Here is an 18453-nt window from a genome sequence, read left to right as displayed (position 1 = left end):
GGGAAAGTTTTTCCTAATGATGTTTTTTATCTGTGTGGAAGATTTATTAACTTTCAAAATAAAAACAGTATTCTATTTCTTTTTGTTTTCTTGCTTTACTAAGGAACAAAGTAATTTTTCCCTATCAACCTTCCTGCATTCATTAAGTGCCTTATTAATTAGTGTATCTAAAGGTTCTACAAGATCTACCGATTGTTCTTAAAAAAATTATATGTTCAAACAATTACGTTTAATCTGACACAATTGGCCCCGGGGGATATTCTGAATCTATGGCCTATGATGGCCACTATTGTAATGTAGAAATTGGAGCATATCTACAGGTTTCTTATAAGTCTTAGTAGTAATAGTATCATCTTTTATGATCAAAGAGATATCAAGGAAGGAGTTTTTGCACTTGCTAAATTGATGTGTAAGTTTTAAATTGAAATCATTGTGACCAAGTGAAGTGATAAATTCTGTGAGACTGTTTTCGTCACTCTCCCAAATAAAAAATTGATCATCTATAAATCTACAATAGAGCATGAGAGACACGCTGAGCCCATCCAGCCACACACGTGTGTCTTAAAACGCACCCATGTTTAAGTTTGCAAAACTCGGCACGAATCTCGTGCCCATTGCCGTGCCAAGTGTCTGTAAATAATAATTAGAATCAAAAAAATAATAATTGTGAGTAAGAATAATGTGAATAGATTCTAATAAGAATCGTCTCCACCTCCCTGAGATCTCCACATCCTTTTGTAAGGCCTCATCAACCGATTTGATCTCCAAATAATGAGATATGTTTGAGTATAGTGCCTGAACATCACAGGTAACTAAACAGTATGTATCCTTCCACTTTATATTCCAAATCTTGTTGAGAAAATCAGTTGTATCGTTTATATATCTCAGGGAGGCGGCCAAAGGTTGCAAATAAAAATCCACATAATGTGATAAATTAGAAGTAAGGGAACCAATACTAGAAATAATAGGTCTCCCAGGGGGTGCATGAAGTGACTTGTGAATTTTGGGTAAGTGATAAAATGTGGCAATAATCTGATGTGTAGGTAGCAAGTAGGCTTTTTCCTCCTTGTTATCAAACCATCAGACAGTGCTTTCTCCAACATTGTGTTAATTTCTACAACATAACTCTTGGTTGGATTCATAGTTAAATTCCTATCACAATTAGAGTCTTTCAATTGTCTGAGCCTCTCCACTTTATAATCCTTGGTGTCCTGTATGATGATTCCACCGCCCTTGTCTGCGGCTTTGATGGTAATATTGGGATTATCACATAGGCACTGAAGAGCCTTCCTTTCTCCTGCTGTTAAGTTAGATCTATATTTCTTCCTCTTTATAAATGTCTTATTGAGTTTCGCAAACTTATACATGGGTGCGTTTGAAGACGCACATGTGTGGTTGGACGGGTTCGGCGCATCTCTCATGCTCTATTGCAGATTTACAAATTATTTATTTTTTATTTAGGAGTGTGACGAACACAGTCTCACAGAATTAATCACTTCACTTGATCACAATGATTTGAATTTAAATATACACATCAATTTAACAAGTGCAAAATCTCCTTCCTTGATATCTCTTTAATCATAATAGATGATACTATTACTACACACTGGGCGATATTACTGAGTGATGCCATAATCGTGCAATCACTCAGTAATCGTGATAGGAAGCAAACAATAAAGCAATAAAGTTGAAGGCAGTTCACTGTGAACCCTTGACATGTTTCTCCCCTCTTGCAGGGGTTTTTTGAAAAGGCAAGTTTGCTTCCTACCATTGGAATTAATACTTGTGTGGCTGTTAGCGGCATCCCCCATCCATTACCATCAGTGCATGAGCCTGTGCTGGTCAGAGGAAGTAAAGGCAGAGCAAACGGTGCCTTAATTACACAGTTATCTATCCCTCCCACCCGCAGTCTTCACATTGCTGTGGCTGGTCCAAACGGCTGACTGTACTTTGTTCTTTTCACTCCTGCGATCTGGTCGGGAGCCACCAGAGCGGCGCGACCTTAGGGAGATGCTGGAGTGTGGATTCAACTGGGATAAGGGAGATGCTGGATTGTGGATTTCGGCAAGAGACCCCCTGACTTTTTACACGATACACTGATCAAGCTCTGTGGATACACACAGCTTTTACATTGGGGAAGCCACCCATTCCCATTTGAACAGTATATATACTGTATATACTGTATATTCATGTTGATCCTTAAGAATCTAGTACAAGTTTGTTTTAGACAAGCATAAATTCTATATTTGGCGCCACCTTAATGTCAGTTTTATGCATATGGAGTTACGAGATTTAGTATCTATTACGACCCTTATTTAGAATGGACTGTGCATAAAGCAGTGGTTCTCAAACTGTGCGCCGCAGCACCTAGGGGTGCCTCGGTACACTTGCAGGGATGTCTAAGGTTGGTGGTCCAGCACCAAATCAAATTCTTTATGGTCAATGTAATGTATATATGTGGACAAGCGGGAGCGCAAACCTGTCCATCACTACAATACTGAACCTAAGGATGACAGGTCAGCACAATTTACTTTACTTTACTACTGTACATCACTACATTTTTTTCTGATTTTCTGAATAACAATCTGTTGTCTTAGGGGTGCCATGAAAAAAATGTTGATGCACTAGGGCGCCCTGATTCACAAAAGTTTGGGAACCACTGGCATAAAGGGTTACCCATGAGAAAGGAATAACCAATGTTTCAGCCACAGATGTGGCTGAAACATGTTGCTGACCTCTACTGCACATGCTAGGATTATTCTGCAGCTCACTGTGGGCTTCTGTTTCTATGACCGCTTTTATGTCAGCCAGAGCTAAGGAATAACACTGCCACCCCCTGCTATCAGTGCCAGGATATAACACTGCTCAAGCACCAGCATCTGGTCTAAAGTACCCTCCAACAAACAAGCTGCCTAGTGAGGAGTGAGACCACTACCTGTCCTATACACTCATGGCAACTTACTCAGGCACTCCTTATCCAGCAGTAAGCCTCTTAACAGGCTACAAGATTTAATGACCGATGTACCACTTGGAGCTCTATTCGGCTGTTTAAATATCAGCATCACAACATACACTGGGTTGTACCTATCCAGCTCCCTTCTTTTGGTAAATGTAAAACCACAGCTATGTTCATCTTCACATTATGGTGAAATTATTGGATACTGTTAATAATAACTATACATCTAGAAGCCTATTACAGGCACTGTTGACTAATCTCTTTTAAGATTTACAGTATATGTATTGCAAAAGGTGTGGGCTACCCAGCTATAAATTACTACAGGGTGTTTCACTCGCTATTGGCCCCAAAGGTTTTCTTATAACTTTTAAAGCAATTGACTTAATTTAGTGAAATTTGACACAGACATACATGTGAGAAACACGGGAAAGTCATAGCAAGTGTTGAAAGTGTTCGTCATTAGCATCCAGGACAGCTGTTCATGCATGTGCGAAGTGAAGGCCAGATGTTCATGCATGTGCGAAGTGAAGGCCAGCTGTTCATGAATATGCGAAGTGAAGGCCAGCTGTTCATGCATGTGCGAAGTGAAGGCCAGCTGTTCATGCATGTGCGAAGTGAAGGCCAGCTGTTCATGCATGTGTGAAGTGAAGGCCAGCTGTTCATGCATGTGCGAAGTGAAGGCCAGCTGTTCATGCATGTGCGAAATGAAGGCCAGCTGTTCATGCATGTGCGAAAGTGAATGCCAGCAGTTCATGCATGTGCGAAGTGAAGACCAGCTGTTCATGCATGTGCGAAGTGAAGGCCAGCTGTTCATGCATGTGCAAAGTGAAGGCCAGCTGTTCATGCATGTGTGAAGTGAAGGCCAGCTCTTCATGCATGTGTGAAGTGAAGGCCAGATGTTCATGCATGTGCGAAGTGAAATGAGAAATAATGTATAACACCTGCGCTCCAATGAGTCAAGAGTGCAGATCAAGAAATAGTGACCTACACACGTCACAAAATAAGCATGAAAAAACAGGAAATATAAACTTGAGCGCTCCTCCTCTGGAGTAAATAATCTCAACAAATGGTTTTGAAGAAGTCCAAAGAGTCTCTTTAAATAAATATATAGTAGATCATCTGTGGGAGCTTGCCATTACCTGGAACCTTTGAAGGGATCTGTTACCTAACAGGGAAAGGTGAAATGCTCTTAGGTAAGCAAAAAAATCCCTTATTGCTTTTACACTGTGCCTTTCTGAAAAGGTTATTTATGGTATGCTGCCATTTTTTTACTTTGTATTTATGTGAAATAAATTTACAATTCTTCACTATGGGAGATCCCTTGTTCTGATTTTGTTTTTGAGGTGCTGCTTGACACTGAAGGGATCATATACTAGTGTGTTGAAAAAGGATTTTATTATAATTTTTTTGTTGAAGGACTATGCACTAATATGAATATTACATCTGAAAGAATCTACTATATATTTATTTAAATAGACTCTTTGGACTTCTTCCAAACCATTTGTTGAGATTATTTACCCCAGTGGAGAAGCGCTCAAGTTTATATTTCCTGTTTTTATGTGTGAAGTAAAGGCCAGCAGTTCATGCATGGGCGAAGTGAAGGCCAGCAGTTCATGCATGGGCGAAGTGAAGGCCAGCAGTTCATGCATGGGCGAAGTGAAGGCCAGCAGTTCATGCATGGGCGAAGTAAAGGCCAGCAGTTCATGCATGGGCGAAGTGAAGGCCAGCAGTTCATGCATGTGTGAAGTAAAGGCCAGCTGTTCATGCATGGGCGAAGTGAAGGCCAGCTGTTCATGCATGGGAGAAGGGAAGGCCAGCAGTTCACCACCCTATTCAGCAATGCAGTCCAAAATTCAAATATGGGAGCCACACCAACTGCCAGTGAGGATGGCAGTGGTCACATCAATTCCCGTAATACCCGTATCTGGGCAAGTATATATACTCACTAACTTTCATGAGAATCTTCTTCATGCTGAAAAACTTGGGGTATGGTGTGCTTTATCGCGGCACCACATTATTTGCCCCATCTTGTTCAACACAACAATGGATACCACAGTCTACATGGAAATATTCAATAAGTTTGTAAATCAGTCAGATGACGAGGAAAACCGTACTGGCTACTTTCAGCAGGATGGTGCCACCTGCCACACCTCCAATGTCAGAAGGGCCGAAATTGCTTCATTCTTTGATGATCTTGTCATTTCCAGGAGACTTTGGCCACCAAGGTCTCCTGACCTTACATCACTGGATTTCTTCCTATGGGGCATGTTAAAAGGGAAAGTGTACCACAGCAAGCCACAGACACTCATGGCCCTGAGAGAAAACTTTTTGCAGGACATTAAGACTGTGAATGCCAAAATGATGGTTAAAACCTTCTATAACTTAGAGCGAAGCACCAAGCTTACCTGAATGCTAATGGCGAACATTTTTAACACTTGCTATGACTTCCTCTCATAGACCAAGGTATGTCTATGTCAAATTTCACTAAATTACATAAATTATTTTAAAAATTATCAGAAAAACTCTGAGGCCAATAGCTAGTGAAACACTCTGTATGTATATGATCTATGCTACTAGCTAACTTTTAAAGTCTAGTTTGAAACTATTAGTAGCAATAATGATCTGACTTTACTTTCTAATAGATTGCTGTTTTAAATTAATATTTGGTCGTGTTTTCTTATTTATTATATTTTTACTTTTTATTTTTATGTCTAATTTTTATCTTATTTTCCATTACTGTTTTGTGGATTTTTGCAGTGGTTCTTCTTTCAGCCTCTGGGTGTTATCATACCACAGGTGGCCTAGCCACCTGTAGTGCAGTATCATAGACTGACTTATCTCAGAGGCTGTCATTGCACAACACTCCTCCAGTGCAGAGTGCTGCTGTTTTCCCAACAAGCATTAGCAAAATGGCTGTGCTGGTAAATTGTTTGAGGATGACAGTTGTTATAATGTACACAGAGTGGACCAGCAGACAAAAAACTGGTTCTGAGTGCAAGACCTATGGTTGTAAATGGCTATTGAATGCTTGAGTGGAACAGAGAGTGGGTAGACTTGTTCAGTCTCATGGATTGGTATGGGTGCAACAAATTATGGTAATCTGAATCAGGGATTAATTCAGATGGTCTCACATTGTTCAGTATGCCACGCATTACCTTGTATGGGCTAAGGAAGCAGAATGCCTGTCCATACGCCATCTGCTGCAAACAGTGTGAAAGGCCTCCAGTTTGCTCAGGAACACAGGAATTGGACAGTAAATGATTGGAAATGGGTCATGTGTTCTGATCAATCACGTTTCCAATTATATCATTCAGATAAAATGGAGACAACAGCACAAAGCATGGATCCATCTTGCATTATCTTGACTATTCAAGTTGTCAGAGGCAATGTATGGGATATGTTTTTATGGGGTTGTCTGGGCCATTTGATTCATGTGGACAGTTAGTAGAATCCATGCCTAGAAGATTTGAATCCATGTTAACTGCAAAAAGTGGCCCAACAAAGTACTGACCCAGTAGACATAATAATTAAGCCAATCAGTGTCTATTGTGTCTAATCAGTGACTATTGTAGCCCTCAATCTGTCCAATGAAATAAAAATATATTATAGATATTAGAGGGGTAAATGGAGACATATACATAAGAGGGAAGACAGACCAATAACAATCACCTTGTTAGCAGTGATGAAACGGGAAGCAGATGTGCTGCCCCTATAATGGAGATGCCCAGAGCATAGCATGATGCAGTACACACGACAGATGGGGATAAAGAAGTGTAGATGCAGGAAGGAGGGGCAGATAGATACAGATTAATCACTCATATTTACACATGCTGGGGCCATGTTGTGCACAGTAACATGGCTGGAGAGTGGAAGAAGCAGAAGGGAGGTGCTCAGACACTGCACAACCTGCAGCTTAGTGATGGAGTAGATGTGTGGTCGTTAGAAAGACCCCATATAAAGTGCAGCCACTGGTGCCTCCAGTATGCTGATTCCCCATGCAGCAGCATGGCCAGCCCATGCCTTCAGTCGGCACTGAACCTAATGCAATTTATCAGTAAAAAACATAATTTACAAAAAAGATAAGATCCTAATTTATATGTCAAATACATAGACTACACTAAAAAAAAAACTAAATAAAATAAAATGGCAGTTACACTTGAACAGTATAAAACATACTAGTAAAATTGAACTTTTTCATAAATATTATTAAAAGAAATCTTTGAATGTAGGGTTTTAGATCCAGTACATCTCTCTGATTTTCTTTGGAGGCCATGTTCCCTCCCACCCGATTCACACATATTAGCATGTTAAAGTCAGATTGATTACATTTTTAGAGGTGAATTCAATACAGTGCAATGTGCTGCCTGGCATCACCAAGATTGCCACTATGCACATACTGGTCTGTCATGACATGTTTTCCTATGCATCTCAATGGGGTGCAAGGCAAAACCAGCGATGTAGATGGCAGCAATTTGCCCCAAAGCAAATCATGTCCTTCACATTGAATTGAATTCCCTCATTAAAGAGTTATATGCAAAATAAATAGCCACAAAATTCCTAATATTACTAATATGCATCTGCATGCACATTTTTAATTGCAATTTTTGTTTTAAAAACTATTTAACATTTCGGGACATTCTGAGAAATAGATGACAGATGCGTCCATGCAATTTATACCTCTGAATTTTTGAAAAATTGTCATAAAGTATCTAGAGTGTACCAGACAAATTTACATACATTGCAGTGTCCTCATTTGAATAAACAAGTGAATAAACTAATCAGTTGGTATTAACTTTCTTACTACTGTACATTTCCTTGAGCTAGAGGCTATCATATATTTGGGTTCTATTTTATTTTATTTTAATTTCTGTTTTAGGTTGGTATAACTACTGTATCTTAAATTCAGTCCTCAAGGAGAATATTCCAATGTCTGTATACTATGGTTCTGATTTGTTTTTGTTTGCAATTCAATTCTGAAAGAAAGAGCAAATAATCTGATTTATTATTATGTGCCTTATCTTGCAGTAATGTTAGTTCAACTTATTTGTCAAAGTCATTCTTCTGGCTACTGTTTTTTTTATATGGGAAACTAGGAGAATTAAATATTGTTTTTTTTACTGGTCTAGTTGACATATGGAGTAATGTTAGTTTTGGTGTGTTGGATATAATTTTTGGTAATGACCATGTCATTCATGGTATGCATAATTCACTTGTTCTAATATTCAGTCTAACAACTGGGTACATTTTTGAAGCAAATTTGAAATTAAAATCTATAGCTTGAAGGTGGGCATAAAAATTTCAAATCTTTGAGGGCTGCCCGTGCTAGACCATTAGGGGTCAGCAATTATAGATAAACATGTTTGCTTTTGCATAGTTCACATTGAGAAAGCCTTGGAAACGGATTACTGTGTTCAATTAAATATGTTTTTTAATAGCAAAACATTTTTACTACCAAATAAAAGTCTCATGAATGCCGCTGCTACTTTAAATGTTTTTATATAATGTCTTCTGAAAGTAGATTTGGGATTAAATCATTATGTTCCAATTTAATCTTGTCTCTTACTTATGGGGCCCATATATCAAGCACTTATCGAGCCAATTCTCTGTTCTGCCGGTGACTGGGTCGGGTGATCAACAAAATCCAACATGTTGGACAATACTGATTCGCCAATTCCGACCCAAAAATAATCGGAATAAGCGAGTCAGGGATTTTAACATGTTGTATATTGCCATTCCCCCAAGAAATCACCAATCATTGGAGTCCGCCGAAGTGAGAATCTGATCGCCGATCGGCTTTGCGTAATCCGGCACAGTCTTTGAAATGACTAAAGCTGATTGGCTGCTATGGGCAACTACTTCATTTTATCTCTTTCAAATGCTTGATACATCTCTACAGATAAGCAGTGCTTCAGGCAAGAAAAAGATGCTACGATAACGAAATCCACTAAACACTACATTTAACGTTTATCATACAGAAGGGTACTACAACTTAATTTTTATGAAATCAATCACACTAGAAGAAACAAGTTGGGCTGCCTCTAAGATATGAATGTATAATACACCTATTGTCCTCTTATTGTTCCCATCCTGACTCACATCATGTTTGTAATTTTCTAAACACTTTAATGTTTCCTTATTTCTAAAGAACTGTCAACGTCCTCTACCACAGCTTGGGAACAAGTGATCAGCATGATTCATGTCCACTGCAATAGAAGTTAATTGTTTGAAGGAATTGGCTTAGCCACGGACTGCAATACATTCAGGAGAAATGTGCGCGGTGCTGTGGGACTCTGCCACAGCTCATCTTGTATTCCAGACACACGTGTGTATGCAAATACCAGCAATCACAGCTAGGAAACAATTACTGTGGCTGCACAAGAATTTTCTCCCCCTTTTGAGGGAGATTTGTTTTGTTACTGATCTCAATGCAGAGTAAAAAAAAAAAGCTGGTGGGGGAAACAATTTAATTATGTGTGTGTACGAATTCTTTACAGTGTTTCTGTATTTGATTTCTTAAAACACAATGGAAGCACCGAAGGATTAAAGAAAAAGAAATAAAGGCCATTAAAAAAAAAGCTAATGGACAAACGGCCTTCAAGTTTGCAAAAAGAGGCCTGATTGGCTATTTTGATAGATGAGGGGAAAGGTTGTTGTGATTTGTAGCTGGCTAATTTTTCCCCTCTAAACAGAAGAATTCCCCGTTCTCTGTTTTTAGAAAGTCCTCTTGCTGGGAGGCTGAACTTTCCCACAGAAATAAAGTGCAAATTGTTTTGTTCAACATTAATCTAGGTTTTAACAGTCACAATACTGGCCGCTGCCAGTCTGCTCTACCATGCTTTCAGACATAATGCAAATTAAGCATTGCTCACAGATGTGGTTGACAACAGGAAGTCTAAAGGAGCTTTCGGAACAAAGGAAGAAAAATGAGGCTTATTTATCCATTCACAGAGCATGCTCCCCTTGCATTTTGCATCATGTGGCTGATTTGTAGCCATGGAAATGGATGTGATGCTGAGTACACACTGTTCTACTCTACAACGGGCAATGTTTTTCGTTAGCTTAATGGAGAAAAAAAGGGAAGAATTTGCATAATCCATAATGAAGCAAATAGGCAAAGCAAAGGAATAGTGTTGGTTTTCAGCTACATCAATGGAAGACATCTCTTGTTTCAGGAATTCTCGTTCCTAGAACACATTAAAATTGTTTATTTACAAAATAAAATTTTATGTCCTACAGTAGTTTTGTTGGAGAAAAAATACTTGCTCACAAAAGGGCAAAAATAATACGTATACATGGGGTAAATCAAACTTTCATTATTATTCAGTTCTTTATTTCTTAATATGCATGTTTACATTATCACTGTACAATTTGTATTTCAAGTCTTATTTAATGCTATGATTCATGTTCTAGACTGCTGCTGTTCTTTTTTTGGGGGGGGAGGGGATTCATTATATTTGATAAAACAATGTACTGTACACTGATCACATTTAAAACAGGCCAATTGCTGTTAAAAGTCAGTGCGGAGAGACTTACAATCTGCCACCGTTTGTTGTTACCAAGTATGGAATTAATATTTGTGCAGAATAAAAATGTAAGGGGTAGATTTACTAAACCTTGGAAAGAGATAAAGTTGAGAGAGATAAAGTACCAACCAATCAGCTCCTACCTGTAAGTTTTCAAATACAGCCTGTAAAGTGACAATTAGGAGCTTATTGGTTGTATGGGGGAGCACAGAGCAGGGAATGCCGACAAGGGAGGGGGGTTGCACAGAGTTACAGAGTTGGGAAGGGTGGACTAGGGCAGCACAGGGCAGGGAAGGCTGTCTGGACTAGGGAGGGGGGCAAAGGTCAGGTAAGACCAACTGGAATGAGGGGGGGGGCAGTGCAGGGAAGGCTGGCTGGACTACATACCTACTTTCTTCCACAGTGTCGGCGGCATCTCTGGAGAGACAGTAGGGCCCAGCGTCATGGTGCAGAATGTACCGGCAGCCAGGGAGAAAGAGCCAGTGCAGCTGATCCTGATTGGCTGCCATTCCCAGCTGATCCTGATTGGCTGCCATTCCGCGAGCTGTGATTGGCTCATTGTCAGTGCCATATTTGCAATGCAGCCAATTTGATTTCACTCTGGCTGCCAGTGCATTTTGCACCGCTGCCACCCGGGCCCCACTCTATCGGGCCAGGGACTGGAGTCCTAACAGTCTCCCTCTGATGGCTGCCCTGCATGCATTTAACATTTTTACCTGACTCAGTGGGCAAGCTCCATCACAGAGAGAGTGATGCCACACAGATAAAGAAAGCAGACATAACTGTTACAATTATTAACCAATATTATTATTACCAAAATTAAATAACCAATATTTAATACCCAGTCTACTAAACTATTCATTTTGGTAGACCTATAGCCAGAACATTAGTATATTCATCGGGAAAAGATAACTTAACTAACTTTAATAAATGCAGCAAAAAAAATATATGTGTAATATACATCTATATCAAACAAAGTTCAAACTAAACTTGTTCATTTTCTCTATTATGTCTAGCTCATTTTTATTGTACAGAGGGGGTGATTCAGAGGTGGACGCAAGTACAACATCTAGCGCAAGTGCCCGATGTTTTATTTCTGCACATGCTTCCCGATGGTTAATGCCAGGGGATGCAGATTGGTATAATAGAGCTCTACGCAATTTTGATAAGCATTCCAAGTGGTGACTTGAGGGTTGCTAACGGCAGTGAGCATGTCGGGAGCATGCCAGTGTCACCAGAGGCCATGTACTATTCTGAGCAACCATAGGGTTGCTAGAATGTCTGATGGTGTGGCCGATGTCTGATCAGAGGTGCACCTTTGTGCGCATGATGTTGTCAGACTTATGCTGCAGCTAGTGAGCATCATAGTAGGACAACCGTTCGCCGTGACATTACCACATAGATGCAGTAGTGACTGCAACAAAACTCCACCTCTGAATCAGGCCCAGTGTGAACAAGCCAGCCATGACAAAACGTGCGTCAGACCACCGGGACTCCTGCTGTGTGCAGAGTGTGGTCCCCCCTGCGTCCTTAGCTCCAGCAGAACATCCACCATTTATTAAGGTATTGTTCCACCCTTCCTTCTCTGTGCTGCCATTGGTAACTTAGAGAATTTGCTAAGATTGGTCATCTTCTCCCTGGGATACATTCAATATCCTGACACATGAGATTCCGGGAGACATGATGCCGGTTCCGGGATTCCCAAACACTGGAATCCCAAAGGTAAGTAGCGGGGATAGGGGGAGGATTAGGGTTTAGGGTTATGCACTACGGGAAACGTTAGGTTTAGGGTGCTGGGAAGGGAAGGTTAGGTTTAGGGGCTAGGGGGGAGGTTAGGTTTAGGCAACGGGAAGGGAGGGTTAGGGTAGGAGAGAGGGGGCAGGTTAGGATACCGACTGACATGTGTCGGTATCCTAACCCTGTACCCATCCCTTTTTCCCCATAGCTGATAACAGATACAGCTTTCACTCTGGGACAAGTGTATTAGCACTCATTAACCATTCACTGCCCATGGACACACGGTTAACATGAGAAACATGACACATTAAGAGATTTCCTTTCTTCCATACCACAACACTATATGCTTCAATTTAATTATTTCTTATTAAATGTCTGATTCTGAAATATTACCTAAATAAAGGAAGATACAATTACTAGATGAAGATGCAGAGATTACAGATTAATATAATTCTGTTTATTGTTTGCCTACTTCTTTTTCTCGGTCTATGAGATTGCATGAGGCAGATACGATAGGAATTGTATTCCTTATTCTCTCTTCAAGGGTACACAGGACAATTAATTTGAAGTCTATTAGCCATACTCATTTTACTTTGTCAAATACTTTTCTATCTGATTTAGGATTTGTTAACCGAGACCGATAGCAGATGTAGGGTTAACCTTTTACACATTGATATGTGCATTTGGTGTTCTCATTAACCAATAACCGCCATTTGCACATGGCTAACAAAAGAAACCTAGCACATATGATATTATTATTATCCTTTATTTATATTGGGCCACAAGGGTCCCACAGGGCCTTACAAAGTACATAAACAAATGAGCGAACAAGAAACCAGTGACTTACAGTACAATACAATGCAGGACGAGAACATGGTTTATAAACATTGCTGCATTAGTGATCCTAACACTCAAATAAGCAAGCAGGGCATTAGCAACTAAGTGTTAAGTACCACTGTGGGGAGTTAAGAGTAGATGAAAATAGGAATAAGGGAAGGAGAAACAGATTGGGGAATAGGGCCCTGCTTGTGAGAGCTTACATTCTAGAGGGGGGGAGCAGACAGACAAGGGTGACACAGATGGGGTAAACAGTAAGGAAGGAGCATGGAGCAATGGGTTAGGATGAGAGCAGAAAGGCTTTGATGAAGCAGTTGGTCTTGAGAGCCTCTTTGGGTAAAATCTTGGAAGTGGGAGTGGGAGGAAGTAATCAGTTGGCAGGAGAGTGACATGCATTTGTTGAGTGGAGTGGGTTGGCACGAGTGTGAAGGGAGATGAAGTCTGAGATGTAAATAGGAGAGGATTGGATGAGGGTTTTATAAGTGAGTGTAAGAACCTTGAATTGGGTTGTAAATGGGAAGGGGAGCCAATGTAGCACTTGTAGGAAAGGGGTGGTATATTTAGAATGGTTGGAGATGAAGATGAGCAAAGCAGCAACATTGAGGACAGATTAGAGTGGAGAGAGGTGGGAGTCAGGGAGTCCCAATAAAAGGAGGTTACAGTAGTCCAATCTTGAGATGACCAGTGAGTGGTCTTTGTAGCATCCAGGGTGAGGAAGGATCTGATCCTGGAAATATTTTTGGATGAAAAGAGCAGGACTGTAAAAGGTACTGAATGTGTGGTTTGAAGGAGAGGGTGGAGTCAAGGATAACTCCAAGATAGGGCACTTGGGGACTAGAGGAAATAGTGGGAAGTGAGGTTATGCGGGAGGGTGGGAAGATAATTAGCTCAGACTTAAACATGTTAAGTATAAGAAAGCGCTGGGACATTCAAGAAGAGATAGCAGAGAGACAGTTGGAGATATCCTCAGTATAGAGATGATATTGGAGGGCAAAAGAGCTGATGAGATCACCTAAAAAAAATGCATAGAGGGAGAATAGGAGAGGTCCAAGAACAGAACCTTTGGAAAAAAAACATACCGTTAATGGAATTGAGGTGGAAGAGCAGTCATGAGAGGTGACAGAGAAGAAACAGTCAGAGAGGTTGGAGGACAGCCAGGAGAGGGCAGTATCATGTAGACCAATGGAATGAAGAATTTGCAGGAGGAGAGGGTGGTTCACAGTGTCAACTTCAGCAGATGTCGAAGAGAATGAACAGGATTTGGCAGCAAGGAGGTCGTTGATGACTTTTGAGAGGGCAGTGGAGTAGAGAGGACAAAAGCCAGACTGAAATGGGTCTAACAGGGAAAGAAAGGCATTTGTAAACAATATGCTAAAGGGGGGTGTGAGGAATATTGCAATATGGCACATAGTGTGAATTATAGTTTTCATATCATAACAGCTTGGTAATTAACAGCCATAGAATAACTGGTTTTATAAATGTGAGGGCAGGAGAGCTGACTGTCCTTATTAGGTCATGTATCCTTTGAGTCCTGTTACAGGTTAATGAAAGTCAGGAAGGATGGAAAGCTAACTATTTTACATGCAAATGGAACCTAGCTCTGCATGTTCCTGAAAGGGCCTATTTTCACATTTTCGGAGCCACAGCTTAATTTTAAGAATTGTTTTGTGTAGCATATGACTCACTTGATATTTATTCTTTGAAGTGTACAAGGCAGGAATGCCTTTTGGTTAGAGTCTGGCCCAGGTAATGAAATTAAGAGGGACAGGCCAAGTTCCCACTAGCCTATTAACGAAGTCAGGAAATACTAAACAGATTTGTCTAGTTAAGAGCCCATCTGCCAGTTGACTCAATTAGGGTACCATTGTCACCAGGACATGTATATTGCTCAGCCCTTTGTGTTTGTATCTATAGGAAGCAAGCACCATAGGGGGTAAAACAAAGAGTAACAAGGTTGACATTCAGGTGTGATGAGATACAGCCAGATAAAAAAAATCAGTCATATTTGAGATGGTTTATGAGATAAAATTGATGTATCATTGATAGCTGGAATCTGGGAAAATCATAAGCACATAACTGGAATCAACATCCAGGTTGGGTGCGATTCAGAAATCACTGAGACATACAGTTTTAAAGATATGAGATATCTCAAGAATGCACCATCACAAACCCATCATAACTACACTCATATAATAGATAAAATAAGGACCAGTTAGATGAACACCCTATATTTTAGGTAATCCATCCGCAGGGGAAGTTATTAGCCTTATTCTATTTTAAGTTTAAAGGGATTTAGAAGCTAGCTGGAAGGTTCCTGTCCCCCAATTATCTAATACACCAATCAAAGATGACTGAGATTACATCCTCTTAGGTGTGATGCTCTTCTGATAAAAATGATTGAAGTCCTGGATTCTGGGTTCAAACTGAGGGACCCATGTCACATGGGAGTTTACCTGCAAACCTTGCATTTCCTACTGTTTCCTTCCAGGCAAATTAGCTGAGCTCATTTGTAAGTATTAAATTTTATTTTATATTGCTCTACATGTATGTACCTTTGTAACCATTCTTTTCTTTGTAAAGCGGATTGAAAAGTTCAGTTACTATGCAAACTGGTTAGTATCAAACAATATGCATTACCATCCAGCAGCTTTTCAAAAGTTCCATAGAACCTGTATAACAGCGGTTCTTACCTCTAACCTAGATAGGGGAGGATGCTTTTAATGCCTGGGCTGTGCAGTGTAGCGCAGTTGATATGCACTAAGGCAGAGAGACCTCCACTCCTATTCCTCGGCACTCCTGGCTGCTTATGATGCCGTGGTTGGTAAGGGAACGTTTGTACCATGCAGTGCGCTGTTTCCAGTTTCGGTGCTTCCAGCTTCCAGGTTTGCATTCCACCTGTGTTCTGAGGGTTAATGATGCATTTCTTACCTTTCTTACTTCACATTTCACTTTTCTCATGGCGATGCCCTGGGGTGGCTTGGCTGCGCCAATTTAGGGGTGTCCTGCACTCTGGAATTGAACCCTAGTATGTTAGGGACCTACCCTACAGAGGTTACCTGGATATGGTGGATAGGCCCATAACCTTGGCCATGATTATGCTAAAAACCTCTATTGATTTCAAAATTTTATTGCACAATGTATTTATATATAATCAGTAATTTGGAGCTGTGCATCTGTGATTTGTCTGTTTCTGGACATACTGTATATACCTGCAGATCAGTCTCCCTTAGTCAGTATTCACTATTCATGTAGGAGATCACATGGTCTAGAAGATGCCTGTTTGTGTAGGAATATAACAAATTTAATCATTATACAACAGAGGTTCACTCAGCCTCCCCCTTTGTGTCTCTCAGCCTCCCCCTTTGTGTCTCTCAGCCTCCCCCTCTGTGTCTCTCAGCCTCCCCCTCTGTGTCTCTCAGGTGGGCTCCATAATCTTCTGTCTCTTCTTCCACTCCAGTCCCCCAACCCCATGTCTACTCAGACCAGCCCACACTTACCTCCTCCTGCTGTTGCTTGCTGCTCCGTCAGTGCGGTGGCTCAGCTCCACTCTTCATTGTCCACCGTCACAACGTCATGATGTCACGCTCCTGGGTCTGTACACAAATATAGTTTTTATTGTGTCCGCCTCTGCCTCCTCTCTGTGCAACTTGTCCTGTCTTCATATCAGATATGAAAATGGAACAAACTTTGTCCTGCTGGCAGTAAGGTGGAAGGGGGTACAGCAAATTGGCTACAAATTTCTTAAAGGTACGCCGTACCACCCCATACCACCATGCCAGCACTGCTGCTTATAAAAGATACTTTTTTCACAAGCTGGAACCAAGTTTGGGGCTAAATATAACTACTAGAAAATAATACAGCTGAATGCACAAGACCAAAGCATAAGAACAACAAAATGCATTAAATAGTAGGACAAGACAGAACCTGAAGGATGGATTGAGGGAATCAGCTACAAATTTAACCAGCAAGGTCATAGTGTCATGTCAGGGCTTACATAGATGTGAAAGATAATCAAGGAATTGAGCAGCACCCAGCCTCATTAATAAACAGGAGCTTATCGCAGGTAACAGACTTGACATGTTCGGCAAGTCAAGGAAAGCAGCAACACAGGACAATCATAGTGAATTGTAATGAGGCTAAAGAAAGATCATCCTATGTGAAGCATCTGGTGCTTGTGTCTAGAAATTCGAAAAATCCACAATAATTTCTTGAATTTGAGAGTAACTAAATAATTCAAGCTAAATTCAGCAAGACAAACATGTTCCAGCTGTTTCACACATGTTCCAGCTTCTTTGAGCTCAAATGGCTCAAGACCTCAAAATGGAGCTCAGTAATATTTGCTGCTTAAATTGAAAAAGTACATAAAAATATACTTAGCCGTATATGCTCAAACATGCAGTAGTTTAACTACGAGCGAATACTGTATATTTTGCTTAGCAGTTATCAAATACCAAAAAACAAACAAAAAAAAAGAGGCCACAAAAAAGTTTGACAGTTCGGCCAAGAGTATGAGATCGTCAAACCAGGCCGGTTTCGTAGACCTTCAAACATGATTGATATATAATAAAATATGAAATAATATATAATAATAATAATTATTGTTATCCTTTATAATGTATATAGTGAAAACATATTTCACAGCACTGCGGATTTAGGGCCTGATTCTGAGTTGCACACACTGTCAATTTCACACATAGTGGAGCAATTTTTTTTTTTTCTGCCCATGTGTCTACTGTATGTGGCACTGTGCATGCATTCAGAAAGCAGGTGCACAGAGATGGAGTTGCAATTGAGGTGCAGGATAGAAACATGGCCTCAAAAATGTCTTGAAATAGTATTGGGCATTCCTGGGCGGTAAGAGAGAGGTGGCTTAGCATACTCACGGATATGGCCCATCTAATGGACATGTTATGGGAGTATCTGTCTAATATCTGTCATACATCTAGCCTCAGTTAGAGATGTGCGCTGACCCCCATGTTTTGGTTTTGGCTTTGGATCTGGATCTCCCCTGGTTTTGGATTTGGATTGGTTTTGCCAAAACCTCACCTTCGTGTTTTGTTTTTCGGTTTTGGTTTTGGATCTTTTTTCTTAAAAAATCTTAAAAACAGCTAAAATCACATAAAATTGGCCTTCTTTTATTCCTACAGTATTATGAACCTCAATAACATTTATTTCCACTAATTTTCAGTCAATTTTGACCACCTCACAGCTCACAATATTGATTTTTTTTCAACTAGTTAAGGACCAAAATGTTGCATCCAGCTAGCTGGCCCAAAACTGAGTGATAAATAGAGTTGAGGACTATGCAAAGATGATGGTTTGGGATTGAAGAATTGATAGTTGATAGTTGGCGCAGGCCCTGGCTGAAGTAAGAAGAGTTGATACTTGATATTTGGTGCT

This window comes from Taudactylus pleione, unplaced genomic scaffold (genome assembly GCF_031769625.1).
Source record: "Taudactylus pleione unplaced genomic scaffold, aTauple2 ptg000128l, whole genome shotgun sequence".
NCBI classification, from domain to species: domain Eukaryota; kingdom Metazoa; phylum Chordata; class Amphibia; order Anura; family Myobatrachidae; genus Taudactylus; species Taudactylus pleione.
The sequence above is the reverse complement of the archived record's forward strand: the minus strand, read 5'-3'. Positions refer to the sequence as shown.